General features: G+C 31.9%; 1 protein-coding gene across 1 annotated transcript in view; it reads right to left on the bottom strand.

The window, feature by feature from the left end:
- Window positions 1-12,516, bottom strand: part of LOC139491453 (epithelial cell-transforming sequence 2 oncogene-like) — a 78,576-nt gene extending 66,060 nt beyond the window's left edge. Inside the window, exon 1 of the mRNA XM_071279155.1 lies at window positions 12,442-12,516. The gene's annotated coding sequence lies outside the window, so the exon portion shown is untranslated. The remainder of the gene's footprint in view (window positions 1-12,441) is intronic.
- Window positions 12,517-13,626: the final 1,110 nt, after the last annotated feature.

The following is a 13,626-nucleotide window of genomic DNA, read 5'->3' as shown; positions in this document are numbered from 1 at the left end:
ATACTTTTAATAAACAAGAATGTGTCCAAAGTACAAATGTACATGAATGCCCCACTCACACTATCATTTTCCATGTTCAATGGACCGTGAATTGGGTAAAAAATCTAATTTGGCTTTACAATTAGAAAGATCATATCATAAGCAACAAGTGTACTAAGTTTCAAGTTGATTGGACTTCAGCTTCATCAAAAACTACCTTGACCAAAAACTTTAACCTGACAGACAGACGAACGGACGCACGAACGAACAGACAGAAGCACAGACCAGAAAACATATTTCCCCTCTACTATCGTAGGTGGGGCAAAAAAATATTGATTGAACTATGATACATGTATGTTAGCGGATTTATATTGTCTTTATATTCCGCTGATCTACAATAGATATAGGAAGATGTTGTATGAGTGCCAATGAGACAACTCTGTCATCCAATTCACAATTTATAAAAGTTAACCATTACAGGTCAAGGTCAATGGCTACATTGACCTTATGAATGCCTAGTCAATGAATAATCTTAAATCAATTATTCAGAATTAGCTCAGGATAAAACCTATCTTCACAACCTTTTTCATCTCATAGCAAAGTTGGAGAAAAGATAAGACACCTATCAACTAAAGATGATTATTTTTTTTTCTATCAGTATTTATTTTGACTGATCAACATTTTTAGATGACTATACTAGTATGACTAATGGGTGCTGCTTTATGGTTTAAAGCAGGTTGGGAACAACCCCTCAATGTGATGACTACCCTTTTTATGAGGGCTACATTTCAAGTGATAATTTTTTCCTCTCATAAAAAAAAAACCCACTTCTTAGTACAAAAGAGTACATATTTATATTATTTGAAGATACTTTTCTAAAAGAACTACATTTATACATCTATCCGGTATTACATATGGTCAAAACATGTCTAAGAATTCTGCAATATGCATGGACTTATATTGTCTTTATTTTAAAAAATAAAAAATGTAAGTGGATCCCTCTTTCAGAAAAGTTTTTCCAAATACAATGATATTTTCCCATACATGTATATACATGTATAAGCTTAAAAAGCTATGTTTCACTTTTTTCTTTTATACAGCAGCAAAATGACCCCTTGTCTGGTGGACAGTCCTTTATTCAGGGGGATGTTCCCAATCTGTTCAGTGCTGTATTTAAAAATTCAATTTGAGAGTACATAAATGGGATACTAGAATTTACTAAAAATACTGGAAAGTACAACATGCCACACCAATGACAACTATAATTAACATTTTACAAAACATTTTTATTTTCAATTCAATGCATAACTTTACCAAAGTAATTGTAATTTAATGCATTGGTTCCAAGATATTCCACACTTGGCACCAGAGACTTTTCCAAATAAGGTGTATTGTAATATTTATACACGATGCAGTCCGGTAACTCTCCCCACCTAAGGTTTTGATCGTGTATATTTCTTCTTTATTAAAATAAAGATTACATCAAATTTTATTTAAATCTTTTCACTGAAAACTCAATGTTACGTATATTATATTATTTCCACAAAGATATATCGGAAATGATTTGAAAATCAATCAGACAAATGGGTCACCTGTGTTTTTAATGGAAGTCAGTTGTCCAGTAAGTCCGCCAATGTATGGTAAACATGTATGGAGGATCGATTTATCATATATTAACAAACTAAAACGTTAGGAAATGATGTTTTGGTGATAAACCAATAAGAAAGGAGAACAAAATATAAAAAATAAAATCAATTTGATAAAGACATTGGTGAAAAAGAACAAACCAAAATGTTTTTTATTAATATCAGATATCAGAAGATAAAGAAAAGTAAAAATATGATTAAAAAAAAAAGATAAGAAAGTCAATAGAATGATTAATAGTATTCTCATAACAAAATTGCCATAATTCAATATTCTAAAATGAAGCTAAGACACCATCATCCTTGTCCATAGGTTTAAAGTCTGTGCAGTAAATACAAATCCACACAAATGTATAGTGATTTTAATATATTACCCAAAATTATTATTTCAGAGTAAATATATTTTATTTTTATTCTTTAGATTAATAGAATCGAAAAAATATCACATAATAGACCAGAAAGCTTGTGTCAAATTTCAATATACATATTTCTAAGATTTTTAAGATTTTTTTTGAATTTTGTTATTTTGGCTTTCCATAGTTTTGAAATTGTATTATCTTGCTTTGATTTTGACATGACGTTAGCAAATGGTTTTCTTCAAAGTCAAAATAATATAGCAGACGAAAAAAAAATTGTAGAGACACACGGAAGTAAAGGGTGAAGTTATCGGATGGGCGGATTACTTCAATTTTAATTGCGAAAAAGTGGATCATATTATATGTACTCTATCAAAGTTTCTTATGATCGCTTTCTGAAGATTTCGTTCCTCAGCTCGTTTCTGATGACCTCTATTTTTCAGAGGCCTGACCCTAACAGGAAGTTGTATAAATGACTGTTTTTCCTGGATTGGACTAAATAGCGATAAGGTGTATGAAGTTATTCGCCCCATGCAGCATGCCTGGTTGTGTCTACTCAGAAAAAATTTCATGGTGAATTTAACACAGCCGTTTTTGTCAAAGTGTATTGTGAACTTTAATTCTTTTTAAGCAACAACATATTATAGACAGGTAACACGAATGACCGAATAACACTTGAAATTTTAATATTATCACATATTGGTGACTTTTAAACATTCAATATTAATAAATAGTATATTATCGATGTATTTTATAACTTAAAAATGATTTAAAAAAGCAGATAAGTTCATAAAGATAATTTTGAATTTAGTGTGTACATCGAACATGGCGGCCATTGTGATTTCTGTGCTCGCCATCTTAGATGTACACACTAAATTTAAAATTATCTTTATGAACTTATCTGCCTTCTGTAAATCATTTATAAGTTATAATGTACTATTAATTAATAATCAATGTTTAAAAGTCACCAATATGTGCTAATATTGAAATTCCAAGTGTTATTCGGTCATTACAAGTGTTATTTGGATATTAACAGTGTTCTTCGGTCATTTGAGGTACCGTATTATAAATCAATAACAGTTTTAGAAAGAGAATCTGGGTCAGTTTGCCCTGATTCATGTTCGCCCTAGTATCTGTTCGCCCTGATACCTGTTCGCCCAGGGTCCATTCGCCCTGATTTTAAAAAAAAAATTCTAATTGTTGTCTAGTCGCATTATGTTAAGTTTTGGAACAAAATACATAAAATTGAGAAAGGAAATGGTGAATATGTCAAAGCGACAACCACCCGACCATAGAGCAAACAACAGCCGAAGGCAACCAATGGGTCTTCAATGTAGCGAGAATTCCCGCACCCGTAGGTGTCCTTCAGCTGGCCCCTAAAATATGCATAATAGTACAGTGATAATGGACGTCATACTAAACTCCGAATTATACACAAGAAACTAAAATTTAAAATCATACAAGACTAACAAAGGCCAGAGGCTCCTGACTTGGGACAGGCGCAAAATTGCGGCGGGGTTAAACATGTTTATGAGATCTCAACCCTCCCCCTATACCTCTAGCCAATGTAGAAAAGTAAAAGAATAACAATACGCACATTAAAATTCAGTTCAAGAGAAGTCCGAGTCTGATGTCAAAAGATGTAACAAAAGAAAATAAATAAAATGACAATAATACATAAATAACAACAGACTACTAGCAGTTAACTGACATGCCAGCTCCAGACCTCAATTAAACTGATTGAAAGATTATGTCTTCATCATATGAATATCAGGTACAATCCCTCCCGTTAGGGGTTTAGTATCATACTATCATAAAATATATGAGAAGAACATAACCCGTGTCATGCCAACAACTGTTTTTTTAGAAATAAATGTGTTTAGTTCCGATGCAACGACCCTATCAGTGAATCAATGTTAAAGCCAAAATATGCAATCTTTAATGACCTGACAACAGTATCGTAACTATATCCCCTTTTAATAAGTCTATTTAAAGGTTTTGTTAGTTTCTGAGGAGAATACTGACATTTTTGTGCTTTATAAAGAATATTTCCATAAAATTTTGGATGTGAAATACCTGAACGTATAAGATGTCTGCATGTGTATGTTAAAGTTCGTTGAAAGTTGACAGAATATTTATATTGCTGCAATCAATTTATCATTTTCCCTTTGATTTGCAGTGTAGAATACTGGAATACAATGTATTTATCTTTATTGATATTTGTTAACAAAATAATATTGTATTCAGTCAATCACGAATGTATGTAGTGTGACTAGTCTTAGAGTAATAAATAAATTAACTTGTAAATCCGTTTCATAATTTACACTTCGTACATCGGTGTTTGTATTAATTTCAAGCTGAATATTTTATCAAAACAAAACATTTGTTTTTATTATTAATCCATCAAAAGACAAGTATCACAATAATCAGTGATCCGAATTATTTTGTCATTGAACAATTGATGATCCTAAACAAGCCATAAACTTTTAAATATTTCAATGATTCCATAAATTTCAAGAATATACATGATATATATATATGTACCATAGAAATATCTGAATAAGTTATTCAACTTCAATGCCCTGAATATTAATATTTTTATAGTAGGGCGAACGAACTCAGAGCGAACGGACCTAGGACGAACATATTATTAGGGCGAACGGTCCCGATACCAGGGCTCACACTACTTCAGAATTATAGGGAGAAGTGAATTCTCTTTTTGAAACTGATAGGGAGAAGTGCTCATTCGCGCGGTGCGCTACAATGTTTGAATTTTACTATAGTATAAAGGGTCATATGTAAATAATGTTCTTTTTATATTATTCAATTCATATCTGAGTATACAGTTAAAGTAACATTTCAAATTAAAAGTTGTTTAAGTTTTACTAAGGTTCTTGTGAGAAACTACCAACTAAATATTTAATATCTAGCAATCTAGCACTAAAAAAAAAAAAATTTTATTTAAAAAAATGTAAAGAAATTATAATATATCAATTACAATCTAATTCAAATCTATCTTGTGTATGAAATTCAGTGTTTCTCATCAAAAAATATAAAAGTGATTAAGATGGGCCATATTATAATTATTAGTCTCAGAGATGAGCAACTTTGAAACAATCCATAAAAAATATAGGGAATTATATACACCAAGCAATTACAGTACAGTTCAAGAGTACCAACTCTCCCACACCCTACACCGAGGAAAATGTCGGAGCCACTCCGACAAACTCCGATATTCCTCCCAAAATGTTGGGAGGAATTTGGGAGTAATCTCTCCCAAAATCAGGTAAATGTTTATTGTGATAACGAGCTCACTCTCTACACCGAGGAATTAATTGCCCTTATCCTACTTTGATCTATACCGGCACAAGACTGAATGGGTAATTGGATTACCTGACAGGTAAAGGTTGAAGTAATAAAGAGTTATATTTCCGGTCTACTGTACCAGTTTAAGTGTCAAACAGGTGTACAATTTTAAATGTCTTTTATACTAATTAAATTTCATTTGTGGTAATAAAAACTAAAGTCAAAATATTTTCGTATTTTTTGTTAGCCCATCTAAAAATATCTTAACCTTAATGTACTTGCTTTAAAAAAAAAAAACCCGATTATAAAATATAGCGGAATATGTGAAAAACAAAATATTCTACTTCAAAGTTAAAGTCTTTATTTAAAAATTATAAGTCTAAAAGTTTTATATATGCAAGTAAAAAGGAAAATTTATTCACCATTCATTAGACAAAATGATTGCCCCGTATTAATTGTGTAAATCTACGGCATTTTCTTTTTACGATTATCTAATTGCTGGAATGAATAAAAGATTTAAAAACAAAATGTTGTTGTTAATTCTTTCAATTGTATTTAAGTTTTATAAAAAATGAAAACTACTTAATTTTGACCTCGATGTCTTCACCAGTAAATTAATATTTTATTTACGAAATGAGCATACTTGTGTAAAAATAACCGGAAACTTTCGCTAAATTAATCTGAGCAGTTAAATAAAATTACGTGTTTGAAAGTTCTGTATATTCAAGTAAAAAGGTAAATATTATTCACCATTCGTTATGCTTAACAATTACGGCATTACCATTTTCGTTTTACGATTTGTTGGCAGTACAGCAGAATAATAATACATTTCCGTTACAACAGGAATACTTCCAGCTGCATTAATTCGTCTTTGTTTAATATTAACTTTCGCACAATGAATGTAAATTTGTGTATTTTCAACAAAAGATTTTAAAAACAATTATTTGCCGTGCGAAGACAATTCCACGATACACATCTCAGTTATCAACAGTTTGGGTTGAACTTGAACTTGACTTACTTAACAATGTTAAATGCTAAAAATAGTTAACATCAATGTTATCCACAGCACGAGTTTTTTAAAGGGCGGGAAAAAATATCGCGTACTAGTAAACTCAGGTGACCTTTCTGGCCGACCGTGGGAAAGTCCATTCAAGGTTTCTAAAGTTGCAGAACGACATTTTTGTGCAATCGTATTGAGGCTCCAGAAGGTCCTTTTACAATTGATTTATCGGGAAAATATAATTCTTATCCGAATAAACGTGAACACATTTTTATCTATTTGAATTTTAATGTTTTATCTTTCAAAAAAGAAAGTACATTAGTTATATGTCCATGGTCAATAATATAGATTTACAGTTGGTGATGTATTAATTGAAATTATGATGGAAATTGTCCGGGGTGACTGATTGTATTCAAATGACAATAATCATGATAATACGATAAAGAAATGCCAATTGTAGGCGGTTGGGAAATTTTGAAAATAAAATGATGACTGATTTAACTGGAATAGAATATTATGATGGGCAATTATGAGGTTTGATAAATTTTATCAATAATTAAAGGATTAGTGACCTATCGGATAGCGATAAGCGGATTACTTATCATCACAACTTTTAACATCTTTTGTAAACGTAAAATGATTGAGCGTCATAAACTTGTCAAACACCGGTAGAATTATAGTACATTTATAATATAATTAATGTGAACATATTTTTCACTTTCCAAATTCAAATGACGTAATTGATATAAATACTTTCGTCAATTTGAAAACCGTTCCGTAAAATGCGAAAATGACGAGCACTATCAATATCACTTGAAATTATTTCCTTTGTCAACAGAGTTGTCATTTAACAGTTTCTGTTCGTAATTTGAATTATTCAAGTCTGTATAAATGTACCGAGGTGGTGAAACATCATATTTTACATTGCTCAATAAATTAAGTTTACTTGATGATCCGATGAATCGGGTTACCGAAAAAAAAACATGATTTTATTAGCCAGTTGATTTTTTAATAATGAACAATTAATGCGCTGATATTGCTTATTGAATAAGTTATAAAAGAAACTAATTGTGGCAAAATCGTCCTTGCTGAAAGAACACAATGTATGACCTGACCGGACTGTAATAGAAACACTAAATAACAATTTTCTTCATACTTTTTCGTATGTACGTTCTATTTTAAAGATAACGGCATGAGACACAAATATAAAAGATAATAATTATCTTATTCTAAATGATATTGTCACATCTTTATCTGTCAAAGAAAGGAAAACATTTGTTCAATTTATAATACCGTGATTTTAAAGCACACCTGTGCAACCAAGATCGATTAAATGTTCAAAGGTAAATTATCTGGGTAATCCAATTATGTTGTCACGCGTCGTTGATTTGAAGTATATCCGATGGGCAATAAACCAATTAACAGCCACGCGGTGTTTGGAGAGAATCTTTGGAGGATTTTAGGAGTGAAATCCGCGGTACTCGGTGTGATTCCGAGAAACACGGAAATCGGAGAAAAAAGTTATCGAATCGATATTTTTGAACAGTACTGTAGATGTAACCAAAAAGTCTCTTAATGCGTGTGGAATACGTAATTTTCCCCTTTGGCATCAATATTTTTCTGTCAGCTGTTCCATCCGTGCGTCTGTAGTAATAATTGTAAAAGTACGGATTTCGGTCATAGCTAGTCCGGTTCAGATCCATAGTTTATAAATCGGCCAATGGCGGACGAATGCAATAAAATTTACAACCAGGTGCTCCGCAGGGCGCAGCTTTATACGACCGCAGAGGTCGAACCCTGAACAGTTGGGGCAAGTATGGACAAAACATTCAAGCGTGATACAGCTCTGAATTTGGATTGTGATCAAATTTTTGACATTACATGGTTTTTTTTTACACAAAACAAATGTCAAGATTTTACAAATCAATTAAAGATTTCTTCTTCAAACTTTTTAAATCTAAAATTAAATAGTTGACACAGCATAGGTTTCTGACACAGAATGAATGTGGTCTAATGAACTTAAAAGTTTTTTTTTTGCCTTTGAGCAATTCACTATGCTGTTGAATATTAATCCTCTCAAAAAAATGTTTGAAGAAATTTTCTTTTTATTTATGAAATCTGAAATGAGAAAAATTTAAACCCCCCCCCCCTTTTTTTCACATCCCCGCTTCCCTTTTTCCAAAACTGATATCAATTAAAATTTCTAATGGAGTTTGCAACAATAACTACTCTTTTAAATACATCATAAAATATTAAAATGTAAAATAAAGTATTTGTTATCACTGAATGGTAAAGATTGGTTGGTAGTAAAAGTGAATATACATTGTTTATTGTATAAAACAATAAAAATAACTTCATCAGCAACATTTTATATTGGCAAATTTCCAATGAAGTTATTTACATAAAGTTATTGGCAAATAAAAATAGAAAATGACATCATAGTCATGTCTGGCAAATGTCCAACATACATTATCTAAAAACATTTTAGATAAGATAAGGAAAAAAAGCTTCATCAGCAACATTTTATATTGGCAAATTTCCAATGAAGTTATTTACATAAAGTTATTGGCAAATAAAAATAGAAAATGACATCATAGTCATGTCTGGCAAATTTCCAACATATATTATCAACTACTATTCTATACAAAGAAAGATAACTCTAATTGAAAATTAATTGCTATTGCACAATATTGTGCAATTAGATATTTCTTGCTATTGTGCAATACTGTGCAATTGAAAATTTCTTGCTATTGCACAATACTTGATATGGAATCCTGATTTGGACCAACTTGAAAACTGGGCCCATAATCAAAAATCAAAGTACATATTTAGATAAGTCCTTTGGACCTTAATGTAGACCAATTTGAAAACTGGACCAAAAATTAAGAATCTACATACACAGTTAGATTTGGCATATCAAAAACCCCAATTATTCAATTTTTAATGAAAACAAACAAAGTTTAATTTTGGACCCCAATTTGGACTAACTTGAAAACTAGGCCAATAATTAAAAATCTAAGTACATTTTTAAATTCAGCATATCAAAGAACCCCAAGGATTTAATTTTTGTTAAAATCAAACTAAGTTTAATTTTGGACCCTTTGGACCTTAATGTAGACCAATTTGAAAACGGGACCAAAAATTAAGAATCTACATACATAGTTAGATTCGGCATATCAAAGAACCCCAATTATTCAATTTTTGATGAAATCACACAAAGTTCAATTTTAGACCCTTTGGGCCCCTTATTCCTAAACTGTTAGGACCAAAACTCCCAAAATCAAACCCAACCTTCCTTTTATGGTCATAAACCTTGTGTTTAAATTTCATAGATTTCTATTTACTTATACTAAAGTTATGGTGCAAAAACCAAGAATAATGCTTATTTGGGCCCTTTTTTGGCCCTTAATTCCTAAACTGTTGGAACCAAAACTCCCAAAATCAATCCCAACCTTCCTTTTGTGGTCATAAACCTTGTGTCAAAATTTCATAGATTTCTATTAACTTAAACTAAAGTTATAGTGCGAAAACCAAGAAAATGCTTATTTGGGCCCTTTTTGGCCCTTAATTCCTAAAATGTTGGGACCAAAACTCCCAAAATCAATACCAACCTTCCTTTTGTGGTCATAAACCTTGTGTTAAAATTTCATAGATTTCCATTCACTTTTACTAAAGTTAGAGTGCGAAAACTAAAAGTATTCGGACGCAGGACGACGACGACGACGACGACGACGACGACGACGACGCCGACGCCAACGTGATAGCAATATACGACGAAAAAATTTTCAAATTTTGCGGTCGTATAAAAAATAAACAATGTTTGACATGACTTTTTTAATGCAATAAATGGATTCAACATTTTCTGGAGGCAATTTTTATCACGTTTAAATGAAGTAACAAACGTATTTTGCCGACGAAATTTAGGTTGATGTATGTTTTCGAGTAACAAACACCGGAACTTGCAGAAATGCACGAAGTGATAAAAAGTTGTACTTTTATCAAATAACCTGCTACATTTGTACCCACTGCAAAGACAATGCTTTAACCTCTTTTCTTAAGATTATGAATCGTTTATGTCTAAATTTCTTCAATTATCAATAAAAAAATTGATGTTTCATCAACTTGGTAAAAATTGAAAATGTCCGATGACGGAAGCGACTGAAAGCGAGTATCGCCAAGAACAGGGCGACTTGTTTTCGCTTTTGGGTGTGGGGGAAAGCGAAGTGACGGTCGGGAAAGCGACTTCTTCGCCCAAGTCGCCTGGTAGCGTGAGCCCTGGATACATGTACCTTAGAAAGATAAGATGTGAAGCGTGGAATTACCTGCGAGATCCAATACTACAAACAATTAAGAACCTACTTACCACAAATGGGAATGTGAGGGAAGAAGATCTCACATGTGAAATGACAATTCAAGTATTAACATGATTAATGGACATTACAAAAATAAAAAAAGATATACAGTCACATCTGACCTGATGTCTCAAATAGAATTCCAATCAAGAAGACTAGTGTTCCTCATACACAACACACAATATCAACTGGTGATGAAAGACCAAACAAAGAAAAAGGCTGCCTGAGAGGAGGAGCAAGGATGGGAGGGGCAGCAATGTAAAATTTAAACAAACATTTAAAAAAATTCGTCTACACTACTGTAAGTCTGAGTACTTAATAATATTCTTAACAGTATAATCCTTCTTATTAAATCTTAAGAGTTTCAGTTCATAAATATTCTGTGAATTAACTGTAAATAGTTGTAAAAACATCATCTTTCTATCTTCTCATGATCATGATAATACACAGTGAATAAATTAATGTCAAATTAACTTTAAAGATATAAAGGCGAATTCCTTATGGTCAAAGACCAAAAATCTTGTCTTTTTTCATTTTGTGAATTATCTAAAAAGTGAATATGTGACCTAATCTGTGAATGTTATCATATTAAATATCAGAAGACCAAAAAATATATAGAAAAAATAAATGCTCAAAGTAAAAATCATAAAAAAAAATCTAGCTTTACTACATGTAAAAAGTCTTAAAAACTGTAAACTTCCCATGTAAAAGTTAAAATAAAACCTGTAAACCACCCTTGTAAAAACACGTAAAGACTTTAAAAAAATTGTAAATAGTGTTTTTAGTGTATATAATGTTGTTGTGTTACGATTGTTAATTTATTCTTTTTTTTTTTTTTTTGGTGTGGAACTGTTCGACATACAAAAGTATGGTTACCCTATAAAGGGTGTAAAGATCCAGAGAAGAAGAAGACAACATATATGCTAGGCCTAATATATGTTTTTTTGCCTTCGGAAGGAAAAAGGCAAAATTTTTGATTTCTAAATAGTCATAACTTTTGAACCGCTTGACCCATTTCTAAAATTTTGGCACCAATGAATTTCTTTTTTTGAGCTCTTTCAGAATAATGTTATTTTATGCACTTTCTCTATACTTCATATTTTGGCTGGCCGCCCTACCTATACATATTTTCGAACATCCTGGCACTTTAAATTTCTAGGTGAAATTCTCGGGACTTTACCTCAAACTCTATGGGAAAATACAATTTTTAAATCCAATTTAAAACATAACGGTAAAATATATCACAAAGATTTTAAAAACACATGTTTAATATGATAAGGAGATTTGAAAAAAGGATCTCAAATTTAATTTTAATGATTCAACAAAAAATAAATTGAGTTTTAAGTTTGTGTACCTATATATGGTAAAACCCGAGGATTTGCCACCGCTTCAACTCCAATATTCAAATAGATAAACACAATCTAATTATCTGATTGGTCAATCTTCAGCTGTGATGCAAGCATGAAATTATGTATATATCACTCAAAGATTCCACTAAAAAATATATATAGTCGCCCATTCAAGATAATAGGCACAGGCACTTGTTTCTGTGCATGAGGAGGTCGGCTGTCTAATACTACACTTCTGTATTACTGTGTGTATATATGGATAGTCGACCTTCCCATGGCATGGATAACTATTTGCCTATGCCTATGGATAGAAACAAGTGCCTGTGATAATTGGTCTGAATCTGGTGTCTGGTGGCGATTTTCTGTGAAATTCGACAATATTTTACTTCATTAATTCCAACAGAAATACTTTTCATGTGATAAAGTGTATTGCATAAATCTAAATGTAAACATTACTTGTTTTTGTTGTGTTTACAAATTCATCTGACAAGTTCCTGCCACCCCGCCATTAATCATGCGCATGCGTGGCTTGGTGTTGCTAATGAAAGAAGGGAGCAGTGAGTTTATAACAAATGATCATCCTTTGTTTGAAATATTAGTTTTCCTGCAAGTAAGTTTTTTCCCCACTACTTCGTCCGTCACCCGTTCGTCTGTCGTCTCATTTATTTTTTTATTTTCCATGAATGTTTCAAAGTTTAGACCGGTATCCGGCAGGGATCCATAAACATGGCCGCTGCTGCTAAAAATAGAACAGGAGTGAACGCAGTTATTTGCTTATCAGGAACATATATATGTTCCCAGCTTAAAAGGGCAAATTTGACGTGAATAAAAACTGATTAACTTGGGTATCGCCTGCCGAATTTTAGAAATTATGAAACATTTTTATTTTATTTTTTACCCTCATTTTTTCAGTAAGAGATATTTTTTCAATCGTTAAAAAAATATGGCAAGCAAATTTTATCTGCAAAAAAGTAAAAACTGAACGAATCGCCACTTGCCTTATACTGCGTAGTTCTGTACGTCAAATAACCCTTTGGACAGGGGCAGCTAGGTGAGGTACATGCCCAGATAGCAATACTTTGTTGGGCCAACATTGGTGATTGGTTGGCACAGTTGGTAAATAGTTGGCGTTGGCAGAACAAGAAACCGACGTTGGCCCAACAAAACTCAGCCAACAGTTATTTTGACACTATTGGCCCCTTGTTGGCCCAACAGAACTCAGCCAACAGTTATTTTGACACTATTGACCCCTTGTTGGCCCAACGACTTTCCACCAACTGTCATTTTGGTGTTATTGGCCCAATGTTGGCGAACCAAAAAATGTGCTCTTCATTCTCTTTATCTAATATTTTCAAATCTGCCAACGTATTAAGTTCTTATCTCCCCGTATTATACCACAGATTTTTAACTATTTTTTTTTTTAGATATTATTTCAAAGTGCGAACCAAAAAATGTGCTCTTCATTCTCTTTATCTAATATTTTCAAATCTGTGTAGTCATTTAAATGTATTTATCTTAATGATTGAATAATTTTATGCACAAACAAAAAATACTTAAAACCAGCCCAAAAAAAAACAAATAAAATTTGAATATAGTTTCTGCAATATTAATTACGTGGAAAACAAAAGGGCCTGGAGTGGT

The sequence above is a fragment of the Mytilus edulis genome, chromosome 10, assembly GCF_963676685.1.
Source record: "Mytilus edulis chromosome 10, xbMytEdul2.2, whole genome shotgun sequence".
Lineage (NCBI taxonomy): Eukaryota > Metazoa > Mollusca > Bivalvia > Mytilida > Mytilidae > Mytilus > Mytilus edulis.
Note: the sequence above shows the minus strand (reverse complement) of the source record. Positions and strands in the feature narration are given on the sequence as shown.